The sequence below is a fragment of the Acomys minous genome (assembly GCF_964271855.1).
Source record: "Acomys minous genome assembly, chromosome: 15".
Lineage (NCBI taxonomy): Eukaryota > Metazoa > Chordata > Mammalia > Rodentia > Muridae > Acomys > Acomys minous.
In genome coordinates this window covers 78,577,907-78,604,214 of record NC_140497.1, presented here as the reverse complement: position 1 = coordinate 78,604,214, position 26,308 = coordinate 78,577,907, and the positions used below count along the sequence as shown (strand labels likewise).

The 26,308-nt window shown below is 41.9% G+C and overlaps 1 protein-coding gene and 1 long non-coding RNA gene across 2 annotated transcripts in view; both read left to right on the top strand.

The window, feature by feature from the left end:
- The window catches only part of RASGEF1B (RasGEF domain family member 1B), a gene marked incomplete at its 3' end in the record, with an annotated part of 516,267 nt that overhangs the window by 209,920 nt on the left and 280,039 nt on the right, over nt 1-26,308 (top strand). The gene's annotated exons all lie outside the window — the stretch shown is intronic.
- Nucleotides 10,514-25,846, top strand: LOC311584761. Its single transcript, XR_014774994.1, has 4 exons — nt 10,514-10,730; nt 24,525-24,674; nt 25,473-25,654; nt 25,767-25,846. It is a non-coding gene; the product is annotated as an uncharacterized lncRNA (long non-coding RNA).

Below are 26,308 nucleotides of genomic sequence, written 5' to 3'. Positions count from 1 at the left end.
GTAGGCAAGCGAGATGACAATGGATGGAAACAGCCTGGAACTATTAGTGATGGGGCAACAAAAGAGGACCAAGGAAGAAAGATGAACAATAGGAAGTTGGCTTTTACTTCATACAAGGGGAGGAGATGGGTGGGTAATCCAACTTGTTAAGGAAACGCATCCAAGCTAGCTAGCGTATGACCACATGACAGAGAGGGATGTAAGAGAAAGTGAAAGCAGCTCATGTGGCTGGAGAGAAGAAAAACGTCATGATGTTTTAGTTCCAACAATTAAAATAAATGAGAGAATGAATCGACTCTCCAAGGCGGAAGATGAGCACAGGCTTAATCACTCTTGCATGGAATCCCAGTTGGAGTGTGCAGTTTGTGAAACTAAAAGATTCCTAGATGCACATTCTCTTCAGTGTGTACTTGTGATGAAAAATCTATTTAAAAACACACAGCTTTCTGTGTTGTAAGAATGACAGTCTGGGGAGAAATTTAGTTTATATCATAAGGGGAAAAAATGGTGATGCCTAAGGCAGCCACCTTAGAATGCAGAGGGCAGAATCGGAGGCTGAAGCCCAGCATTTCAGTGTGGTTTGCAATGTGAATATGAAATGTAAGAGCTGATTAATGACGTTAGCAATAGCTATGTTCCACAACAAATAATAACAGACATGACACACGAGTGAGTAATGCCTCTAAAACGTCAACCATGGCCACAGATGAATTGTTTTTCCCTAGGAAGCTGGGAAAACTCAACAGGTGAAAAATGTGGAGAAGGTAAAATCCTATTTAAACAAGGAAGCATGCAGGTATAAGTTCAGCCCACAGAAGCAAGACAAGCACGGTGATCATGTCTGCAGTCCTAGAACTGGGGAGGCTGAGGCGCCAGGTTCTCTGGGTCTGCTGTCCAGCCAGTCTGGCTAAATCACTAAGCCCCAGGTTCCCTGAGCAATCTTGTCTGAAAAAATAAGGTGGAGAGTAACTGAAGAAGACACTTATATTGACCTCTGACCTCTACGCATCATCACTCCCATACAAACACATGAACATGTACACACACACACACACACACACACACACACACACGAAGAAAAAGCACATCCAGGACAGAAACTCTGAATATGGGAAATCTCACTGTGGGCCTGATCATGGACAAATGGGAGGGCAGGGAGGGAGAGCTGACATAATCAAATTCTAAAAGATGAGGCTACAAAATATCTTCCGAGCAGACACGGCTGAAGAAGTGACAAGCACAGACAACTCCTAAAGGAGGGAACATCCCAGAGCAGCAGACTCACCCTGTGCTCAGAGTAGTGTCTTATTTTGGTGTCAAGGCTTGAACCCGGGACCTGTACACACAAAGCCCACACCTCCGAGTCACACGCCTGATTCCTGAACAAAGCTTTTAGAAAACTAAATGGGGGAAACTGGGGGAAATAGGATAAAAACAATTTTAATATTAAAGAGTAGACAAAGTGTTGGAGAGTGTATATTGCTTAATTAAAGTTACTATAACAAGTTTTATTGGCATTAATGACTGAAGTTATTGGCTAGATTAACAAACGCCACGTCACCAGTGTTGTGATGCAGTACAAAGAGAAAAACACAAACGAAAGGGAAATCCCGAAACATTCCAAAAGAAGAGGATAATAGAATGGAGGCTTGAATTAAGAGTATACTTTTCTTTCATCTAGCAAACCGTGATTTTTCTGGAAGAACTTGGAAAACCTTGAGGTGTTTGTTACATGCTCTGAGAGGTCCCGAGTTTGCCACTAGCCTGGGTGGGCATTTGTAAAACCACTGAATGGAAAGGACAGAGACGAATGCCTGAGGACAATAAACTTTGACCCCTAACTTCAGGTTTCATTGTATATTTGGTTTGTTAATTTTTGAATCAGTCGCAGTTAACCAAGGCAACAGAAGACGACGATGTACAGTAAGAGATTTGTTGTGTGAATCTGGACCCGGGTACATGAGGCAATGAGGCTTTGGTGAAAAGTCCTAGCCTCTTTCACCATATAGCCTGGTGATCACAGGATAGAGAGGTTAAAAAAAATGCACAACAAGTGATGTGTTTAGAATATTATAGACATATGTGTGAATGTGTTGGGAGACCAAGGGAGAGCCAGGGGATTGGCAGACGAAATGTAAATGAACTTGTGTTAAAGATGTAGAAATAGATAATGATCCAGTGAAGATTATTTTTCTTTTTGCTATGCATGAGAAGATTAAAAAGGAAAGTGGGAATAAAAATAAAATTAAAAAGTCAGCAAGCATGGGAGAGAAACATTTCTTATGCTGGCTTTCCTCTTACATATTCATGACTTGCGGCTCCTCCCCCTGGAGTATATGTGATCCCATCAATGGGGATGATATCTTTTTATGGCCTGTTAAAGAACACAAGCCTCAGAGGCCAGCTGCACATCTGCTAGGCTCCAGGAGAGAGGATGCTCTTTTCCATTATTTTTTTTCCACATTCAAGGTTACTGCATTTCAGCTTTCAGTAGTCACAAGCTGGCTCATCCCAGTCAGCTCCGTCCTGGGACTCTGTCTAAGGGAAGGGAAGAAATGAAGGAAGGACAGACACAGTACAGGTGTGCTGAGTGCACTCTGATGGAGCGGTACCCACACCCCTGGCAACTGAGAACCTCAGTGTTCATTCTGCACGGCACACCTGGGGAGGAAGATGCTGCAGTTGCTATCTCAGCACACATGGGCCAACAGGTTGTAAACACTCATGCTTGGCCCTAAAGAAGGCTTTGCCTTTCCCAGCTTTACTTAGGGGAAAGGCCTTGCCAATTTCCCACAGGTCCAAGGCTTTGCTCCTTGACATGGCCGCTTCATGTCAAACAGTACACGTTCACTGAGAACTTCAGTCACGCAGGACGTCACTCACTCCCTATGAGAAGGTGACAATGATGGCTGAACCTAAGTGTAGCTGATGTACCAGATTCCAGAGTCATCTCAGAGGCCTTTACTGGAAAGAGAGAGTTTCTATTATAAATATATTTGCAGTGTAGTTCCTTAACCTTCTGCTGAAGAGAGCAGAATCATTTTATAGGGCTTAATCACCAACTATAATTTGTTAAGAATGCAGAAATGGATCCTAGAATCGGGAAGGTAGCCCATCTTCAGAAAGGGACTGGGCGTAGACATTGCGGTTTCCAGTTCTCTGATTTCTGCTCATTAGCTTCATTTTCTTTGGGGGCTATCTTCCTTTGCTTACATGGTAGACTATCTGCTAAACGGTGGGATATTGGACCTAGGGTTACTAGTGCTGAGCTTTACAGAGAGACTCCGGGTTTCAAGCCTGGGTAGATGTTTTGGGTGAAGTTCTTGGCCTAGCCAATCAGCTATGGCCCAGGCTTTGAGAGTCACAGTGGAAAGATATGTGTATCATGGACTAACTAGTTCCTTCTGGGGGGTGTACATGGTTGGGCATACCATGTAACTCTAGTCTCATTTGTGAAAATCTCCCTCCTTAAAGATTTATTTGTATTATGTGAGTATGTCCCTGAGTGTATGTTATCTGTGTATCGACTGGGCACACAGGACAGAAGGTGGCGCCCAATCACCTACACCTGGTGTTAAAGCCAGTTGTGAGCCTCCGCGTTGGTACTAGGAACCAAATAAGGTGCCTTTGCAAGAGCAGCAAGTGCCTTGAACGGCTGAGCCATATCTCTAGCCCCTCCTTGTGAATATTTTGATTTCTGTCTCTATTACTATTATTTTTGTCTTGATCTGTGCAGTAGCCATTATTGACACATCCCTAGGAAGCAGCGCTGCAGGGAGGTTTCCAGGAAATAATAAGCCATGTGATTGATTTGTTTTCTTACTTTGGTAAAAACCACAGTAACACATTAAATTAAGTTACTTTTTCCTCCCCTCTTTTATTCCAATCTGCTCACCCTAGAAATAAAAAACAAAACAAGCCAAGTGAATAATAATGATGATGATGATGATGATGATGATGATGATGATATCATTACTTATTCACCTCCTCCCTCCTATGTGCTTAGCTTTCAGGAGTATGGATGAAGCATAGAAAATGGTCTTGAGACAGAAGCCTTTTCTTATCTGTTGGGAAAGCAAAATGAAAAGTCAGAGATAAGGCTGTATATCAGGTTAATAGCCCGACACGTATGTTAACACGGTGTGTTTAATTTCATGATTTTTCTTGATGAGTCAAATACTTGGGGCGCTGGCTCCTGGGAAGGCTCACATTGTGCGTGTCCCCTCCTTCTCCAGGGAGGAAAGATAAAAGCCACTGAGATCTGGACAGACTCTGGCAAATGCACGCTTGGGAAGAATATTGATTTTTACAATGAAATATTTCCGAGACCATGTAGAGGGTTTCGCAATCATATTTATTGCACGTCTCTCTCCATTACGCTGCACTGCTTCTCCACAGAGCTAGAAGTGATGATAATAGCTCTGGTTTTCTAAGCTTTAGCCCGTGTAATAGTCATATAATGGTGACGTATTTTACATGGCAATGCCCTAATAAGAATACTATACATATGATTAGGTGAATTGTATTTGACAAATTTAATTTTAAAAAGCCAATGGAGGGATATCCCAGTGAGTTTAAACACTGACTTAAGTCAAAGTGGGATACTGCTCGAAGGTTAAATTTGCCTTCATCACTGCCCTGCACCCTGGACCCAGAGGGCTTTGCAGTTGTTCTCGGGCTAAACCTAGACACCCTTAAAGCTCTTGTGAGCTGCTGGGTGAAATGACGAGGACTTCAAAGTGAGTTTTCTTAGTTACTCTGCGTTGTCTGTCTCTCAGTGGGCTTTATAGAGAACAGTTGAGCAAATAGAATCTAAGTGAACAAGTTTAGGGGTTTGTGGGGGAAGGATGAATGACAGATTAAAAAGTCATTCAGTGTGTCTTGGCCCATTCTCTCTGTCTTTTATAAGTAGTTAGTTCATCACGGCAAAATCTTTATTAGTTTTCTTGGCAGGAAGAGACTGTGCAGCTTTGTTTCCGTGTAGTGGTTTTCAAGGTTGGTTATGTAAGAAAGATATCTCATCTTGAGATAGTTGATAAAATTAAAAACTGAATTCGAGCTTTCAAGGTAAGATTTCACATCATGCTTTTTGGGAGATCGAACGGAATCTCCCTCAAAAGTATTGCCGGGGAGGGAGACCTGCCTGTGACTCATGGCATGGCCTGCCACCTACCTCAAGGGCATAAAAGACCTTTGGCAAAGTAAATATAAAAACGTGGATTCACCAGGAATTGGAGATACAGTGTTTTTGTTTTTGCTTGTTTTGCTTTTGTTTTTTGAGGCAGGGTTTTCTCTGTGTTAGCCTTGCCTGTCCTGAACTCACTTTATAGACCAGGCTGGCCTCCAGCTCAGAGAGATCCACCTGCCTCTGCCTCCCTGAGTGCTGGGATTAAAGGTGTATGCCACTGCGCCTGGCTAAAGATAGTGTTTTTATTTCTTTAAACTTTACTGATTTATTATCTGTGTGGGTATTTTGCCTATATGAATGGCCCTGTATCACGTACGTGCCTGGTGCTTGCAGAGGCCAGGAAAAAGCACTGAATCCCCTGGAACCAGAAGAAAATAGAGTTGTGAGCACCTTGTAGGTGCTGGGACTTGAACCCCAGTCTTCTACAAGAGCAGCCAGTACCAATATATTTGTTTATGTATATTTTGGATTTTCCTGTGAAGCTTTTGAGATTAACATTTAGATTAGATAAATACTTTAAATGAGGTAGATTAATATCCATGATATGTATGGGCCTCTGTCCATTAAAGGCCTTGGCAGGACAGAAGATGGAGCTCTTCTGACACAGAGAGATGCTGCCTGCAGAGAGCCTTGGGCTTGACCTGCCACTTGGGCTTTCTTTTGAATTTTGAACTTCCTAACTTATAAGTCTCCTCATCTCCATTTGGTTGTGTTTCTTCTAAGAATCCTAATATTAAAGTAGAGTTCCATTATTTAAACAGCAAAAGGAAAGTGGAAATGAAAGTAAAAACAGTGGCTCTCTGTGAGAGTGTACAAAGCCCCAGGATCGGTCTTCAGTACTGGGGGAAAAAAGAGGACCGGTTAGCTACTCTTGTTTTACATAATCTGCATTTACTACATACTCCCTTTGAGATGTTGTTTCGAATGTACAAGTTTATAGTCATTTAAAAGGTACAAGAACTCAGCGAGTCGGAGCACAGGCTGCAAAGAAGCGCATCCTATGGAACAGGATTTTTTACTGAGCATTAAGCTGTGAGTGGCCAGGTTGAACTATGTGACACTGCTATGATTCGAGGGTATCTGGCTTACTTTTAGAAAGGCAACTTTACATGACTTTTTCTAAAGGGACATACTGCACTTTCGACATCATGGGAGGGAACGAACATCTCTTGATTCTTCCGCATATATATTGTTTTCCTTGACACCGGATCAGCGGTCCTAGGATCGTTGATGTGGTATAAGGTGGGGACAGTTCAGTGTGCTATGTAAGGAGTACGCCCATTCGGGCAGTGATTATTCTGTGATGCCTTTTTTTTTTGCCACATTTAACAATTTTAGCATTTTAAAAATACCACGAGATGCCACGGGACCATAGATGCAATCTCTCCCCCTTAGCATGTCTCCTCTCATAGCACGGCTTTCCACAGAGGCATTCACAGCACAGCTATTGAAGTGCCGGTTAATGTCCACTATAGCTATAGCTGTGGTGTTGATAAACCCGCCGGTGACTCATTGCTGGCATCCCTGGTGATCTTCGGTTGGGCAGGATCTACGGCTTGTGTGAGATAGTTCCTGCTGTTTGGAGAGCACTTGACGGTTTGGGAAACTCATTCTCCTTTTACTCATGCCTGAGCATCATAGCATGCATTGTTGTTGTTCTCACGCTTAGGATGGAGAAGATGCTATCCAGGTTGCTGAATGTACTTGGTGAGATTTGTATAACTTAATGGAAGGGGCTGGACCACATGAATGCCAGATTGCCTACATTCACTGCCCTACCTTCAGTAGATTCTTCCATTTTGTGCATTCGCTCAACACTGGACCAGGATGTGCTTAGGGAGAAGGAGCCTATGAACATCTCCAAGGCTTCGTGTCCTAGTGGAGGGTTGGATGGGTGGGGTCTGAGCAGTTGCCTGGGCACTCTGAGGAATGATCTCAGCATCCCCAGGCTAGCTCTCTTTTTGGAAACAACACCGACCTTGTTCATGCGGCTGCACGTTCTTTGCAAACACATCCCTTTTGCATAAAGTGGAGCTGAAAGTGTGGGATCACAACAGCCAGTTGCTCAGAATTTCCCTCATTTGCATGATGCTTTCAGAGAAAAGACAACATTAGGCCATCCATGAGGCATGTTATGAGAGAGCTAAGTTTAGACTGGGTACAAAGTGTGGGGCAAACATCTGTTAGGGACTTCTTAAGGACCTGCCTGAAGTGCTTGCTGGAGAGCATTAGGGAGTCAGTGGAGATAGTGCTGCCCATCAGAGATGGACCAGGCCTTTCACAACAGTGCAGGGAAAGCTCTGCTCCAGCCAGGTGTGGACTGACAGCAAATCTTCCCGAGCATGCTCTGAAATGCCTAAGGACTATGCAGAGCCTGACCCCAGGTTAGAGAATACGCTACATGCATGTGTGAAAGTGCCAAAGGAAAACTCATTATTTTGTACATGTAATTTATGCTTTAAAAATTCCATATAATTCAATAAAGAGAAGATGTTTTAAATTATACTTTCTGTGGACATATTTCTTCTAGTTAAAAAAAAAAAGAGGAATTAAAAGATCAGCAGACTGCTCTTTGTGGTCACGGGGCACCTCTGTAGCATAGGAAAAATTACAGGCCTCTCTCTTCTCTCACAACCTCTTTCTTTCTATGTTCAGCACCTTTGCTGGGGTTTCTCTTTGAAAAAAAAAAAAGAAATAAATAAATGCTGTTCTTCCTCATTATTTGGTCATCTGCATTTCTTGCCACTACTGCAAGAGCTCCCAGAGAAATGTTCTGAGTATTGTGACTGTAACTTCTACCTCATTTCACTATTTCTATAATTATGTAGTTTCTTTCTTGTGAATTTTTTTTTTTTTTAGGCTTTTGCCTGGACATTTATAGCAGCTTCATTTTTTCCTGGCTCAGTGCCAGAGGGAAAATTCTGGCACAAAACAGACACTAGCAGACTAGAATGCGGGATCTTTCTCTTAGGCTGCCAATGACCACTCCTTCCTGCCCACAGCCTTCAGGCCTGAAAGAGAAAACTGTTCTCCTGCAAAGCAGAGGGGAAGGCACTGCTGGCCGCGCTGTAGCTGTATCCGAGAGAACAGTTACCATGACGCTAAACAATGTTAAAGCGGGGTTGGGACCTCTGGACTTCATTCTCACAGACAGTGCACTGAGACCAGCTTTTTAAGCTGACAGAATCATAGCTCCCTCCCACTGTCAGAAGAACAAATAAGACAATAATTGAGAAAAGACCTTATACGTTATAAAATACTATATGGGCTTTTGCTGAAGTGATGCTGTATTGAACCTTGAGTCTCTAGATTGTCTATTTTGCGTTGTCCTCTCTGATTTTGTTTTGTGAGTGATCTTATGTAATTAATATATATATATATATATATATATATATATATATAATAAGAATGTACACACATATAAATATTTATAGATATAGTATGTCAGTGAAGAAGCATAAACATTGCTAATTAAATACTTGTAAGAATTGTAAGGATTGGTCTTTTAAAGTTATAATACTATGCAAACACTGGGTTTACTGTCTTGCACTGCTACATAAAGTAATGTTAAATAAAATAGAAAATAAATCATAGGACCACACGGAATCTTATGAGGAGTAAGAGAACCATGACTCATTTGTCAAATGTGACAACTACCTAGTATATATTTTTGTAAATAAAGGTTATTTAAATAAAGGTAAATAAATAATATATATATATTTGTGTGTGTGTGTGTGTGTGTGTGTGTATGTGTGAGAGAGAGAGAGAGAGAGAGAGAGAGAGAGAGAGAGAGAGAGAGAGAGAAAGGAGACAGAGAGAAAGAGAGAAAGAGAGAGACAGAGACAGAGACAGAGAGAGATGATAAGAAAGGATGGAGTTAATTACTTGCAATAAAGTATATGGCCCCAAAGCTTAAGATATTCATATCTGGCCCGAGGAAGATAATGTTTGCTGACTTCTGAATTAGGTGCCAGTGTTTTGGCAAAAGGAAGAACACTGTAAAACCTCAGTGTGAACATCTCTGCATTTCCCACCGTTGTTCTGGGATGGGCCTTTTGACACTCTGGTGGGGAGAAATGTTGTGCTTGGAAACATGATCAAGAGTTTGAAAGACTCACACCGTTTCAATCCCGGAACACAGATGTGATGACTACCAACAGTGTTACTCCGCAGGCTCTTCAAAGCCGAGCGAAAGTTCTCCTAACTTTACAATTTCTCTGCCTGTGTTTCATGATCTTCATAAGGACCAGATAAACACACCAATATGGAGCTGGGGCTGTAGGACAGTTGAAGAGCCCTTGCCTAGGATGGCCAGAACCTTGGGTTTGATCCCTAGCCCTCTTGAAAACAAAACTAAAAACCAGAAATAATTGTTTACATGACCTTTGGTTAGGATGTAGGGTCATTACTATATGGTAGCCCTTTAAAATAGCCTTTTTAATCATGATTGCTGTGCGTTAGGCCCCCTGTGTGTGACTAGACATCCTGTAGGTTTTATTTTAGGCTTAGAGCTTTTCAAGTTTACCTCAAGTTGACTTGATCTTGGGCTTCGAGTCACTATTTCCCTTCAATCAAATGACTCTGTTTCCTTGGTAACTGACACAGACACAAAGTCTACAGACTCAGAAGGGCAAGTCAGGACTGATAACAATATTGTAATTTCAGTTTTTTTAACGTCCCTTTCTAGAAGTAATTCATTTCATGTTGAAAGTCCTTGGGCTGGTATGTAAATCATGGCGGAGTCTTTGCCCAGCGATCTCAAGGCCCTGAATCCGAAAACAGAAAACAAAATAAATCAAGAAGGTCCTTCCTAGAAATTAATAATCTCAGGAATTATAAAATAGATGAATTATTTCCAAGACTCAGTAAGAAGATGTTTCTAGCACAACAACTAAAATTGCAGAAACGACACTTTGCCTCAAGAAGAAAAAAGCCAAAGAGACAGTGTGCAAGTCTGGGGTTCTGGCTGTGGTTAAAATGACTTACGGCAGAATCCATTTGCACTCTTTGTTCTGCTACAGTCAGTGTACACACACAGACAACAAGGACAACTGTAGTCAGTGTGCTCACTGATGGATGCCTCCCTTGGTGTCTACATTCTCCCCCAGAGATAAATGTATCCAGGAAGGTAACCCGTGGTAACCATGAGGTGTGTGAGGGAGGCAGAGCCTCTTGGAGGCATGTGCAGTATTTCCTTGGTGAGGAAAGTTGTGGATTCCTCTTTTGTTTTCCTCTTCTGTTTTCATTATTTACTGGGATGCACTGTGTCACGTGTCATAATAATGAATGCACTGTGAGGTCGCTACCAGTACAAGGCATCTACTTAACAGCTTTGCAAGTTCACTCTCAAAGCTGTTGAACTGTTAGAAGGTCTGGGGGCTCCTAAGCACAGATGCAGGGGCACAGTCTGTGCTAAGGAGACTGTTTCTTCACCCTGAGAAGTGCAATTTTGATAATTTTGAAGTGACATGATTGTCTGCTTAAAAAATAATTCAGGAATCATATTTATGAAAAAACAGGCTGTGCAGTCCAGTATACTAAGGTAAGTGTGTACACATGAGCATGCTTTACAGATCAGTATGTCCCTGAGCTTCTGCATGATGCTTTCTTGGAAGGCTGGATAACTTAATTAAAAAAAATCTGAAAAAGACCCATCTTTTCACTCATCTATGTACAAATATCAAGATGGTATTTGTGAATATATAGGAATGAAAAAGGCACTGTTTGTACTTTCGTGTTAAATCTTCCTGGAAAATAGAAAAGCCTGCAAAACCAGTCATTTAATCTGAGACCACAGGCAAAACCTGCAGCAGCTCAACTGAGAGATAATGGCTCACTGTAGCTCACTCTCCAGAACAAGACTTGGCAGCAATTCCCAGTGATTTTAAGAGGAAACATTAACTTTGTAATGATAAGAAATTAATGGTGACTCTGTAGTGACAAAATGCAATGCCAGTTTCATGCAAGGACCAAAAGTGGACTTGTTCTCCCTTGTACTTTGGCATGTGAATAAATACCAGAGCCAATTTATGTTGGAAGGAGGCATAAAATAAGTTTATATTTGTGTAGACCTGTCATCTGCCTGTCCATCTAATCTAATCTATCATCTATCAAAACAGTGTTAGTAGTTAAATTTTAGTTGGTCGGGGATTTTTACATGTGTGTTTGCATCTATGGGCTACATGGAATTGATATGTGATAATAATTTTATCATTCAACAATATCAAACTTATTTTTAGGAAATAGACTTTCTGTTTCATTTCTTAGCAATTGAAAATGTCTGTGGAAATATATGTTATTAGATAATATTTGCTTAGTATACCATGGTGGCAGTTGGCAGGTGTTTTAGATAAACAGAACAAGAAATGTTTTGTCTTTTTACATTCTATATGGCATTAATAACGGCGTGAAGTAGAACATAATGCCATGCTGAACCCTCCAGCCATCTCTACCTCATGCTGTGTGCATGTACAGAGCAGTGTGTTCAACCCGCACAGTCACCGAGTGTAATTTAACATCCCGATAGCGTTCAGAGGCGAACAGTGCCAACACCCAGTAGTCTGATAATGAAAAACATCAAAGCTTATAGTTGAGGATTTACATTGTCTAGTTGTCTTAAAATCCTATAATCATGAGAGACCAGGGCTGTGACATCTTTCATGCAGCAACAGAAGGATTGCTATACTACGGGAGAGGGTGAGGTGAGGAAGAGGAGGGATGAAGGTCAGGGTCATATAACGCCATTATCACCTGTGCCATTGAACTCTTCTTTTTTGGTGTGTGGTTAGTATGTCTGTAGAGGTTCATAAGCAGAGCTTTAACCAATATATAAACATTTATTTACAATCATATTGTGTGAGAAAGCAGAAGTAAGATTTACCGATACTCCCAATTTCGGGGAACTGTGATTAGGTAACTGTGGAGACAATCCTCTTTTGGTTCATCCATGGAATCAATACTATGAGTGAGGTTAATCCCAGATCCACTTATATGAAATGGAAGGAGGGAAAATATTGATTCCGTTTTCTGGAAATGCTGCAGTTGCTACTCAGCAAGGTCCAGGCACAGTGTTGCGTGGTCCCTGTTGCACTCTGCAGGTCTGCGTAACTATCCACCACAGGCCTTTTTCTGTAGCAGGGGGTGGTTTCTGCAAGTCTAACAAAATAAGGACAATCTTTCCCCAGTGTCCACTCTAAGAGAGTACGTTCGCTCTCTTGAGGGTGTTTTCCAGTTTCATGGTCAGCCTCTGGTCCTCTAGGCATGTTGTGTGTGATTGGCCTAGTTCGAATAATCTGACTGCCTGCGTAGTTGAGACTGTAATATTATGTGATTGCATGATTGGCAGCCCAATGATGCTCTCTCAAGAAAATTAGAATAAGCGTGGAGAATTATTTAGTAATTTAGTATGACCAGGAGACATCAAAAGTCGCTCTTTGCTCCTCAGACTTGCGTCCCTTTCTGCTGATATCCAGATGTAAACTAGGGCCGTGTTTTCAATAAGCCATGTTTTCAATAGAAGACATTCTTAAATCCAGTTGCCTCCTCTGAGAAATTTCTTCCATTTTTTTTTTTTTTACCATTTTCTTTATTTACTTTTATTTTATTTTATGTGTATGAGTAAGTCTGTGTGCCACGTGCATGCCTGGTGCCAGCAGCTGCCATAAGACACTGGAGTTACAGACAGTCATGAGTTGCCATGGGTGCTTGGAATTAAACCCAAGTCCTCTGGAAGGGCAGCCAGTGCTCTTAACCACTGAGCCACCTCTCCAGGCCCTCTCCCATATTTTAAAGTACCGAGAATCTGAAAATCCATACCTACCCTAAACCGATCACTTATATTTGAAAGGAAAAGTCTTTGTTTTCCTAATCTCCAAATCAATAAAGATTATTGAGACACCAAACCTAAACAAAAGTAGGTTTAATGAATTACGTAGGTGATGCGCCTATAAGACAAGAAGAGAAGCCACATATAAGTAGGTTCAGTTCACGGAGGAGATTTGGCTGTTGGAAGCAACACTTCCCATCACTCTGGCATAATGTTAGTGGGCGGGGGGGGGGGGCATCTGAGAACTCTGTTTTTTAATCAGAGATTTTTATTAAAACATTAGACCCTGTGGTTGTTTGAGTGAAAATTGCCCCATAGGCTCATAGGGAATGGCACAATTAGGAGGTGTGGCCTTGTTGAAGGAAGTGTGTCACTGAGGGTGGACTTTGAGGTTTCAGAAGCTCAATTTAAACCCAGTGTCACTCTCTTTCTGCTGCCTGTAAATCTAGGTGTAGAACTCTTGGATCCTTCTCTATCACCACGCCTGTCGGCACACCACCATACTTCCTGTCACAAACAATGGACTGAACCTCTTTTCAGCTGTAAGCCATCCCAAATTAAATATTTTCCTTGATAGGAGATGCTGTGGTCATGGAGTCTTTTCACACCAATGGTAATGCTAAGACAGACCCAGAATCCTTTCCTGAAAGGGACTTTGTCATTGGTTTATTGCAATTTAGCTAATTTCCTCCTTAAGTTCTTGGTGAGTTCTCCTAATTTCTGGAATTATTTCAAAGCTCAGTCTAATAAGCAGGCCGATCTTGGATATAATTCTTTCAAGTAGTTCTTTGGGTATGGTGTCATCTAAATGGCTTCTGGGTATAACTTAGGCAGTGAGTTCTGAACTTTATAGCTGGAAATGATCACTTTTCTAAGTGTGCTATCAATACTTGCTTTTGAGCAATGTATCTGAGTCCTGTTGTCCACAGAGTCGTGGAAAGAGTGAAGTGATTCAGGAGGTGGCTAACTTGGCTTTAACATTTATCAGCCTTGCTGCGTAGCAAGTTTCCTGGACAGTTTTGTGGCTTCCTGGGTGTGCTTTCTCAGTAACTTCAGGGCTACTGTTAATATTAATTAGGTAATGTTTATGAAGGACCCATCCCAGAACCACACACAGTGGATACTGATACAGATTTATTTTTTTAATTTCTATTGTCGCTTTGACCATTACAGTATTCTTTTTGAAGCATAAGGGAATATCCTGTCAAAATTGATAGAGGATTCGATTATCTCCTTTACCAACATCTAATGTATTCGTGTTTCTGGATCCAGGTTGTACAGGTTAGTTTTGTCAACATGACACGAACTAGAGTCATCTGAAAGAGGAGCTGCCTCCATCAGATTGTCCTGTAGGCATGTCTGAGCGCCGTTTTCTTGATCGCTGATTGATGGGAGACAGACTAGTTACCGTGTGTAGTGCCACCCTTAGGCAGGTAGTCCTGAAAGGTGTGAAAGGTGTAAGAAAGGTAGCTGAACAGGAAGCAAGAAAACCAGGAAGTAGCAGTCCTTTCTGGTCTCTGCTTGAGTTCCTGCCCTGGCTTTCTTTAAAGATGAACTGTGACCTGGAAATATAAGCTGAATAAACACCCTCCTTTCGCAAGTTGGTTTTGGTCACTGTTTTTTTTATCATAGTAACAGCAAGCAAACCAGAGCAAATAAGGGTTCTACTCTCAGATCAGGGTTTTTAGGAGTAATTTTGCTTGATTATTTTATGTATATATGACCGCTTCAAATGTTGCCTATTTCTCTCAGGTGCGTTTCTCTCAAATGCAGATGTGTCTGCATTGGCTTTGGAATTATACGATGCCGCCGGCTGTCTCTGAATAATCTGCTTTCCCTCACATGGGAAATTTCTGAGTTTGGTTCTAGGAGCAGCTTTATCTCTCTTGGGAAAGCTGTGGGTTTCCTTTTTCTTGTATCCAAATGAACTATGTGGCTTATCTTACTTTCCTCTTGTTTATCACAGTGATTGCAGTTGGTCTTTTCGTTCACTTATACTCACATGACTTGACTCATTGTATTTTGACTGTTGACTTTCTCCTCCTATTAATACTTTGTTGATTTAGTTTATCTTTCCATGGTACCTCACATCATTTGGGGAAAGAGGTGAATGAACTATTTGCAGAGATATTTTATTTATTAATTTTTACAGAAGTTAATGAAAAAAATTCATCACTCAAATAGTTTTGTATTGATTTTTATTTGGGAGTTCACATCTGTTTATTTTGATTATATGTAACTCCCTTAACATAACTAGTTCTGTCCTTTCACTGTTAATTCCTTTCACATGTTTGGTCAACAAATGTTTCCAGTTTGTTAGGAAAGATGTGACAAAAACAAATCTAATTGTCACTAGTAAGCTTGTGTCCTATTAGGGAACTTCGTCCTTGACAGGAAGTGCTGGGCCTGGTGCTATCAGTGCTATTTCCTGTTTAAATAAAATGAAACTTAAGTATTATGCTGTTAGTTTGGATGAGAAAGAAATCCTATCTTGATGCAGGCCTACCCCCTCCCACCGCCATGACTACGCAGGTTCATGAACTGGCTGTTGTGTTCATCACTGCGGTAGCTTTTCTACAATAGCTATGTAAGATTTCCTTTAGCATCTGTGGGGAAAAACTACAAAGTCTGTTGTTACATCTCTAACTGGATTCTCAAGGACAGAAAGAAAACATGACTTAAAAATTCCTTGTTGATTCCCTGCCCTTTTGTGCCCTTTTGAACTGTAATTTCAAGATGTTACTCAAGTCAGTCTCCTGTCTTTATTTATTGTTGTTGTTTCCTTCCCTGTGGTTGTTTAGGGAAGCAAGAGGCCTTTTATTTCACTACGTGAAGAAAGACAATGCAATATCAATCATGATTATTTTATTCATGGGCATCCCTGCCTCAGAGGAGCCTAGAGCACTTTCAAGCCATGACCTGTTCAGAGTTATTTCTTTTCACCTCAGAGAGTGTTTTCGGTTTTTTTGTTTTTTTTCTTTCACATGATACTACATTTTATTTAGGAGTGGATTCCTTATGTGTGGGGTAATGGCAGTCATTTTTAAAATTTACCTTTGCTTAATGCTTTTGAACTACTCTTATTTTATACCTTTTTTGGGTCCTGGACTGAGCAGAGCATTTATATTCTGTACCTTAAAGCTGAGCAGAAACCTAGAAGTGAAGAGTATGAGCTAGGCAGGAAAACGGTGTGTTGCTGAGTTCTCGGGCTTTCATTCTGAGGACAGGCACCGCGTGCGGGAAGAGCTCATCGAATTGACCAGGGTCCCCGGTTACCACCTTATCTGATCTTCACTATTAAAGTGGGAAGTTGGTGTTATCTAATTCTATAACTGTCAGGTTTCCAGGTTTGAATGTCTGGGACTGAGCTCTGGATGCCATGAGCACTTCAGCTGCGAGTTAGACTGTGAGAATCTAAGCTGTTCTCCACAAAAAGGGGGTTGTATTTCCAGCTCAGACAAGAGCTCCTGTAAAAGGGCTGCCTGGCTGGAAAAGCCCCTGGTCAGGAGAACTTTCATGGGTGTATCATCTGTGAAGCCACCCTTTCCAAAACATACATACATACATACATATATAGACAGACAGATGCACATATATGCACACATACATACACACTCATATACTCACACATGCACATGTTCAATACACTCTCATCACACAAACATTCACACACACACTCATACACATAACACATGCATATACTCACACACATACACATGTGCAATACACTCAAACACATATAAACATACACACACAGAGACACATATACATAATCACATACATACAAGTACATATATACATACACACAGAGAGACATAAACACACTGAGTTGAGTTCTGTTGTTGCCATCTTAAATTCTAAATAGTTTGCACAAACAGGTGGACAGTGTCATTTAAGCATGTCCCAGGAGTTGCCTAGCTGGCTCTGTATATGATTCTGTACTCACTTGGGTCTGGCAGCATCAAATATGCTCTTGAGGGGTCAGCCTTTTGAGCTTACACCTTTTAGTTCTTATCAAATGCTAATGAAATGGCATCTGTGGAGACTGGCTGCAGGACGGACATGTGGCTTTTCTAATCCTCTAAACATTCTGAAAATCAATTTCTGAGTTAAGCCAGACCGGTTCTGCTAGTGCCTGGGCCTGGCCATTGGTTTTTCCTCCCCATCCCCTATTGCTTTTTTGAATTCCCTGGTAGTGAAGGCCATCTTAAAAGTCTGGATGGTGCTCCTAGCTGCTCACTGAGAAGATGCTGCGAGGGCACTCTTTATAACGTTATCCACTGCCCATGCCATCAGAATCAATGAGGGACTTCTCTCTTTGTTCTCAATACCAAGAATAGCTATTTTTTCAGCCAGTTTAATTGGTTGGATTTTTAGAATGAGGATCGTGTGATTGTGCCTCCCATTTTTGTCCTGGTTGCTAAGGTACTGGAAATAATGTCTACAAAATGCATAAACTCGTCGTATTTTGCATTTTTGTTTAGTAGTTTTATCCCTCCTTCCATCTCATCTTCTATACTTCATTTTTTTCCTGCCTTCATCTTCTGTCACTTTTTATTATTAGATTATTGGTTTAGACAGGGTCTCCGGCGCAGGTTGGCTCAGTTTCTCTGAGATGAAGATGACCTTGAACTTCTGATCTTTCTGCCTGTGTCTCCTCACTGTGCATCATCAAGTTTGTTATGTAGTGTTGGGGACCCAACCTAGGGCCTCACGCATGCTGAGCAAACCACTCCACAGCCTCTCAAGGAGTCTACTGTTGTTAAGTACTATATTGTTTTTCTCACAGCATGCATTATTTCATAAGTTGCCTTGAATCTGGTCCAGAATATGGCGACTGATTCTAATACTAATTAAATTTAATTCTAATTAAAAAGTTATTAAATATGTCATGTCCTTACTTGGTAACATATGAAGAGACAACTTTTCCTTAGCGACAGGGTCTCACTGTGTAGCTCTGGCTCACTTGGGATAGTAGATCAAGCTGGCCTTGAGTTCACAGAGGACCCACCTGGCCTCTGACTCCTGAGTGCTGGATGCCCTGCTTTCCCCCATGAGTCTGTTAAAATCAGCTTCTGACGATGCAGCCTTCACCTGCTCTAGGCTCTCCTCCTCTTCCTTTACTGATCAAACGACTGGAAGTTTCTTTTAATTTCCCAGTGAACCGCATAGTTCTCCGGTTATGGGGTTATGTGATGTGCTTGATTTGGGCTAATTTACATAATTTTCTGATTAAGCTACACATTAGCCTTTTGACCTTTGCCCTTACTCAGGGCTGGAGCATAATTAGCCAGTACAATTTGCTAGAATTAACATCTGCTTATATTTGTTCTTTTGCTTCAATTAACAGACACTTATGATGATATATAGGTTTTCTTTTGGGTGAAATATGAATGTTCTTTTCATTCTGACAGGCACTATACCATTGAACATGGCTCATATTTAAAAAAAACCAAACAATTACCTACTTTCTTGTAATCCAGTCTAAAGGAACTTGCCAGTGGAAGGCCGAGTTCCTCAGCACTGAGAGTCTCCTTGTTCTAACACTTAGAAGAAAACAGAATGTGTGAGGCTACCCCAGGATCCGCTTGTGCTGCTTCTTTTCTCAAAGGACAGCCAGCTAATTCTGCAAGTCATTTCTCTGACAAGATGGAGAAAAGCCACCTACAACTAGCTTTGTTCTGACAGTGATTATCTCAGAGGAAAGGACTCATGTGACCTTTGCTGGATGGCTTCCCAAAGGCCAAGGAGGTTTTGAGCTGCAACCCTATGCATTATTTTTTTTTAATGCTTCTGTTATTTAAAACTCTCTGATAAGCTGAGGCAGTGCTAGGATGCCCACTCACCCCTTGTTTTTATGATTTTATTTTTAATATGTATAATTTTATTTTAATGCATCTTAATTAAAATACAGTTGTATAACCTACAAGAAGAACATCATGATGGGTGGATCAGGGCTGGGGGGGGGGGCTGCTCAAACTATTGCACTAACCAAGGACAATACAGTAGTAAACATCGAACCCCTACTCTGATCTACCCAATGGACAGGACATTCTCCACAGTTATGCAGAGAGCAGGGACTGACTCTGACATGAACTCTGTTGCCCCATATTTGACCACCTCCCCTTGGTGGGGAGGCCTGATGGCACTCAAAGAAAGAATAAGCAGGCTACCAAGATGAGACTTGATAGTCTATGACCATATAGTGGGGGAGGAGGTCCCCCTTGGTCATAGACCTAGGGAAGGGGGATAGGATGAAAGCAGGAGGGAGGGAGGAATAGGAGGATACAAGTGATGAGATAATAATTGAGTTGTAATCTGAATAAATTAATAAAAATAAAATAAAATATAGTTGTGTCACTTATGCCTTTCTCCTTCCTCCGTCCATCCCTTCCTGCGTCCCCTTCTTATGCTCCCTCCTACGGTCCCCCACTCTCAAAGCTGAAAGTCCACAATCCCACTCAAGTCGTCATAGGTAAACTTGAAATGGTAGCATTCAGGGAAACTATCAGTAGCATCTCACCCCTGCCTTCACGGATTGACCTGCAAGCCCTGAAACTCCTGCCATATGGCCCGAGGTGCTCTTGTTCTTCTGTTGCTTGTTTCAGTGGTTGGGATGGCTCAGTGGTTGAGTGGTAGCTGGTGACTAAGATTCTGGGTTTGGTCCTTAGCACTGAGAAGAAAAGAAAGGAGAGAGAGAGAGAGAGAGAGAGAGAGAGAGAGAGAGAGAGAGAGAGAGGTGTGCTGTAATCAAGCCATCTGTGAACATCTTGGCATGTACTAATGCCGTACATGTCATCAAATAACCACTTCATTCGCTACGCATTTAAAATGCTTGCTTTAGTTCATCCACACATGCAGTTCCCTAAAAACCTTATTCAAGGTACCTAATACTGGGATATTGGAAATGTTCCTCATCCATCTTGTGGCTCATTTCTTAGTTGATGGTGACCTTGTAGCTGGCATCACGAGGAGTGAGAACTGGTACAGCACAGAAGGCTCGCTGCCTCACTTCCTCTAGTTTCTATATGTTGCCATGGGTTTCTTGGGCTTTGAGCAGGACTCTATTTCTTTCCTTAGGCAAGATGACCTCAGTGTCAGGTTTTACCTGGAGCTTTTGTTTTCTGTCCTCCCAACATGGTATTTATATTACTAGCACTTTCTCCATTTGTTAAGGCAGGTTGCAGAGTCCACAGGCTCCCCTGGACTCCTCACAACTGTGTGATTCAAAAATGTGTCAACAGAGCATGGAGGCTGCTTCCTCATCAAGTTAAGAGTGGGGCCTAGGGCACATTTCTCTGGTACTTTGAAAATTCAATATTCAAGAGCCAGGAGAAGTTACAGTAGGAGTCATCAGTCTAATACTACCCAGTAAAAAGTCTAGTAAACAGCAGGTAGTCAATAAATTATTAGCTACTAATTAGAAAAATAGTATCTATTTGGGAGGGATAAATAATATTTATAATACCATTATATCTGATCAGTTACAAAAACAGATGGTTTCTTTTGGTGTCAGCTGGAAGGGCAGAAGCTGATCTCATCATGGAAGGGCAGAAGCTGATCTCATCATCGCTTAGGAATAAAGATTTTTAACCTTGAATTTGTTATCAAATCTTCAAGGTCCCTGAAAAAAGAAGCAGAGAGCCAAAGCTGAGTGTGAGGTCACATGCTCACAGTCTCCGCACTTGGGAAACAAAGGCAAGAGGATGGCTATAAGTTTAAGGTCAGTTTGGCCTACATAGTGAATTATAGGCCAAACTAGGGTTCTACAGTGAGGTCCTTGCTCCTCCCACCCCCTTCCCCATGCACAAAAGAAGCAGAAAGCTAAACTTATTCTCTATTGTTTCCAAGCCTAATTCACAGGCTTATTTTTAATTTTCCGATCTACAAGTTGCACATGCGTCTTCATTTTGATGATGTACAAGATGCTAAAAGATATCTCAAGATACAATTAATTATGATAAAAAATAACTTTAAGTTAAAAGCAGTAATAACATTGAACCAGAGGCAAAAGAGACACAAAGGCCTTTCTTGTCTTCCTCAGAGGTCGGCAGTCTACCATCTTCTCCGCATACACAGGCAGGGCTGAACGTCCACCTTCAGTCAGAACTCTCACCATGGATAGAAGACACCCAACTCAAAGTGTGATCCCAAATCACCAGTTCAACTAGAGTTGTCAAAATATTAATTTTTGGACCACACTCTTCAAAATTCTGACTTGGTAGATCTTAGTAGGAACGTTTTCTGAGAATGTTAGCTTTCTAAGTTTCTGAGGCTAGGGTGACGGAAATGATCAGACAGCCTGTCCTAACACACATTGAGGAAGGTCCATCGATATAATTAATAATGAGCAATAAATAAGGTGCGGCAAAAGCTTCCACTGTCATCGTGATCTAATCTAGAATCCTATAGGAGGGAAAGTCTCAGTGGCCTGTGAGCACATGTCTAGTGGGGACTGTGCTGGATGTGTTGATTGACATGAGAAGACCCAGCTCACTATGGGCAGCACAGATCCTTAGATTTGGATCTCAGATGAAAGTGATGAAAGCAAGTGGAGTACTGGCATGCATGTATGTGATGGTAGTTTATTTCTCCCTGCCACTGAATGTTGGAATAACAGAATAGACAAGTGAGCTTCATAACATTAAGTCCCTTAGTTGCTCTTGTTAATACGTGGAAGGGTCAGATTCTTTTCTTGACCCTTCCCAGCTCTCTAATACCATGTTGTTTCCTCTAGTTTCTTAGTTTGGGAAATATGGCATGTAGGAAGGGGTTTTGTTAGAAGTGACAGGAAACTCGTTCTGCTGCCCAGAGCAGAGGTGGGCTCTGCTGATGGTGGTTCAGAGTAAAGGATCAAAGTGTCTTGAGTTGACATCCCTGTTCCCTCACCATCACATTAGTTATGGCAGCTCAAGCAGCAAGCCTGTGTTCAAGACAAAAGATTGAGACCGGGAAGGTGGTTCCGACAGCTTTGCACTTATATCACTTTGTCCAGCCTTGGGACATGATGTTGTTTTTCACTGAAAGAGATGCTAGCACATGTTTTGTTTTCCAGTTCTGTGGTAGAGGTGAGCAGAGAAGGTCTGAAATTGTATAGTCAGCTTATAGTGTGTGTCACAAGAAATTGGGAGCCCAGCCCAGAAAAGCTTTAAAAGAAAATACACTGTGTGTGTGTGTGTGTGTGTGTGTGTGTGTGTGTGTGTGTGTACACAAGGGCCATTTGAATCATTCTTTATAGAAGCCATTACTGCTATGTGGAGGTCAGAGGACAACTTGTGGGAGGTTATATTTCTGTAAAGTACCATATGTGCATATTTTAGGTTTGACCCCTGGGATTGAACTCAGGTCATGAGGCTTGGAGGCAGGTGCCTTTACCCACTGAGCCTTCTCCTTGGCCTGTGGAAGCCCTGAATAACGGATTTCTGCCTGACTGTTTTAATCTGAAGGCTCAAGAGATTCATTGTCAAGGCTTCTTCCAAGGGTTGCTGTTCTGGAGGCCTGTTAGTAATCACTGAAGTTCTGTTTACTGATGAAAGAGACTGACAGAGGAGTTAGCGGCAGCCATCAGCAGTGCTCTGATGTCCTCCAGGGTAGGCGGTTTAGGCGCTCAGCAACTTTGCCATTTACTGTTACGTAGTATCAGGTAACTTGGGGCCCAAGAGGCAAACCAAAGTCCACATGGTAAGGGCAGTAAGTGAGCTGTTTTGGTGATTTAGCCAGCATAACTATAAAGAATCATCATTGCTATCTTTATGCGTATTTATATAAATTCTTCAGACATAATATAAAACAGTGGTTTGCAGATGTTTTCTACAAAATATCACGTAGTTTATACTTTAAGTTTGAGTCTATAACTGCCTTTGTGCTTCAACTAATTTTGTTATAAAGCAAAACCAGCCATAGAGGGAAACATAAATATATCAATATGGCTATGATTCAATAACACCTTATTTTTGAGAAACAGGCAGAGGTGGATTTGATGTGTGAGATGTATTTTATCCATTTCAGCTCTAAGGAGAGATTGTAATTACCACAGTTGCCAAACTTACACAACATTGATTATATTCCAGACCTTGTTCTTAGCCCCTTTCAAGCACGATTCTATCTGTTGTTTCACTTCTATGAGGTAGATACTATTATTAATTCATTTTATAGGTGGGAAACACATTAGCTTTGTCTTACCCAAGGTCACTGACGAGTATGATGAGAGTGGGCCAAGTCTGGCTTCACTGTGTACATCTTTAAAAATCTTATTTAGATATCCTTTCAGAAAAATAAGTTAATAAAGCAGTAGATTGTTTTCCCATAACTTATCAACTGATCCTTGGATCGGTCCATTCACATTCTCAAATGTGACACTTTGGGAAGCGGCAACAGAGCAGTGAACAGCAGGCCAGGTCACCATCTGCATTATCAGATAGTAAGCAGAGACAAACAGAAAAACCAGAAGGAAAATAAATAAAGGCAACCTTGCCAGAAAATGAGCTCAGTAAGCATAGATGACACAAGGGTGCATGAGTTAGGCAGTGGTGGCCTCTCTCAGGAGGTGCAGCTTCTGAGTCATAAATAATGAGGTAACCCAATCATGTAGCATTTAGGGAGAAGAGGCATGCATGGCAGAGGGACAAATAGGTGTCACACCTGGAGGTGAGGTGACCTTGACTTGAGGGCACACAGCATAGTGCAGAAACCCTCACGACAAGTGATTGGAGTGATTGTGGAGATCGAGTCAAGAAGCCTCGATTTTTGGGGTCCTGTAGGCGAAGGTGCAGAGCTTAAGTGTTGTCTGTCACCCCGGGTTTTAAGTGTGAAACTGGGTGATCTGGTTGGCAGTTCAGCAAACTACTCTGGCTGCCATGAGAGGTCACAGAAAGGCCTAGAGAAGAACTTGGAGGCTGAGGCTGAGGCCAGAGTATGAGCCTGGGTGAGAGAAAGTAGTAGTTTTGTCTGGGAAATAGAGCTGAGGGCAAAGACAAGTGTAAACATTCAGATTCCATTTGAAGGTTAAACAGAGCAGGTGGAGAGAGAGGGCACAACGTTGAGGGGAAGGTTATCAAAGCTCCCGTGGTTCCTTGTGGACATGGGGTAACATTGGCAGGGGCAGAAGGGTCCAGGAGAGGAGCAAGGTTGGGAGAGAAAAGGACATCAGAAGCTCTTGGAGCAAACAATGGTGTAGGACTGCTAGGAAACCAGGTCAAGATGTCCCCAAACAGACGGGACTACTGAACAGACAAGATGGTTAAGATGGAAACAACCTTAGGGCCAGCGAGGTGAATCAGTAGATCAAGCAGGCTTTGCAAATCCAAAGACCCGAATTTGGTCCCCGTGAATCAAAAAAGGAAAGAACCAATTTGTCATCCTCTGACCTCTTAGGCATGCCTAACAAATAAGGTGATTTAAAAAAAAAATCAGTAAGCATACATATATGATAGCATCAGTTAGAATATTTTCCTCCTTTATATAACAGGAAGCCAAAGTAAAAGTAGGTTAATAGTGTGACATTTGTTATAGCATATAAGAAAAAGCCTGGATACAGATGTCTGCGTGATTGATCCAGCACTTCAGTGAGATCTTCAAAGACCAATGCGTTTTCAGTGGCATTCTGCATGGCTGAAGTCAGCGCTGTGGGCTTCCCCATCCATATCTGAGAAGGAGATGGAGGTAGGAAGAGAATGGGGGGGGGGGAGGGATGGAGGGAGAGAGGAAGGGAGACAGACAGACAGACAGAAAGAGAGAGAGAGACAGACAGACAGACAGAGGCACAAAAACCAACTGGCTGTCTCTTAAGAATAATAAAAAGTTTATTTTGCCGAAGTCTCTAGCAAGCCCTTGCTCAGTTTTAAACATCGAAACTTGCCCATCCAATCACTGCATTTGACAATGGGCCCAGGGTTTTGGTTGTTCACTCAGATAAAACACCTGGACAGGAAATCAGTTTGGGAAGTTGATGACCCTTATTCAGACCCATTAAATCACATAGAACAAAGGTTGAGCTATAGAATGGAAGAAAGCCCGGACCTGTGACCTGAAGAATTGTCTTGAGGAGTAGGCGACAGACAGTGGACTAGAAAGCAGTGGCCAGCGAGGAAATAAGGAATCTGCTGTGTCACCTTACAAAACCAAAAGAAAGCAGTGGTGTGGGTGGGTGTGTGCGTGCGCGCGCGCACATGCACGCACACGCACGCAAATGTTACTGAGACTAAATATGAGACAGAAGAGCAATTACTGGAATCTCTTAGAATACAGTCAGGCCATTGCACTGTAGAATATCATTTCTGGATCATAGCTGGATGCAGGATGGTAAGTCCAAATGCACAAAATTTACATGCCACTGTGCTTTCATCCTTGGAAGAAGGGCGGGAGGAAGGCAGAGCTCACGGTTCTTTTTACACTTCCTAACTGTGACTGATAATCACTATCTATAGGTGTCAGTTTTCCATAACTTGACTCATTTTGCAGGTAAAAGGCCTCTGTCACAATCAACACAGAATCAACTAGCACACCAAGCTTGGGAAAAGCAATATGAATATGAAAATGTTAAAAACCCGACTAATCCCTTCATTACTTCTTCACACTTGAGCACAAGGAGGTCAGTTATATACGTGGCAGCCTCAAATCTCCCCAGACCACGGGAAACTCGGGTGAGTGTCCATCCACATCCACATCCACATCCCACCATGCTCAGAACTAGAGCCCTGGACTGATGAGTGGCGGGTGGACTATTAGAATACTGATCCTTCAAAATCTCTTCAGCAAGCCCTGGAGGTGACATAATCAGACATCATGTAGGTGAAATGGAGCCAAAAGGGAGAGGAGTGTGGAGGAATGCTAACAAGGCAAGTTCTTGGACCTTCTTGGATCACTTTTTTTATGTTGTGTGTGTGTTTGTGTGCATGCATGTGTGTATATATGTGTGTGCATGTATGTGTGTTTATGTGCATGCTTGTGTGTATATATGTGTGTGTGCATGTGTGTGTGTTTGTGTGCATGCATATATGTGTGTATGTGTGTGTGTAAGTACATGAGTGAGGTTATGTGGAGGTCAGAGGTTGAGGAAGAACCAACTTGCAGCAAGTTCTACCATGTAGGTTCTGCGAATCTGAGCTCAGACCATTAGGTGCCACAGCAAACACCTTCACCTCAGAGGTCCCTGACCTGTTTGCTTAGCATTCTGTTAGAATTCAGAACTGCTTCAGTGGAGGGCTTATGTTTTTACTTACTTTGTATTCACAGAGCGAAAATGGAGTGGCACATCTGTGGGGAAACGCTAAGCAAACGTAAAAACGAAAGGTTGG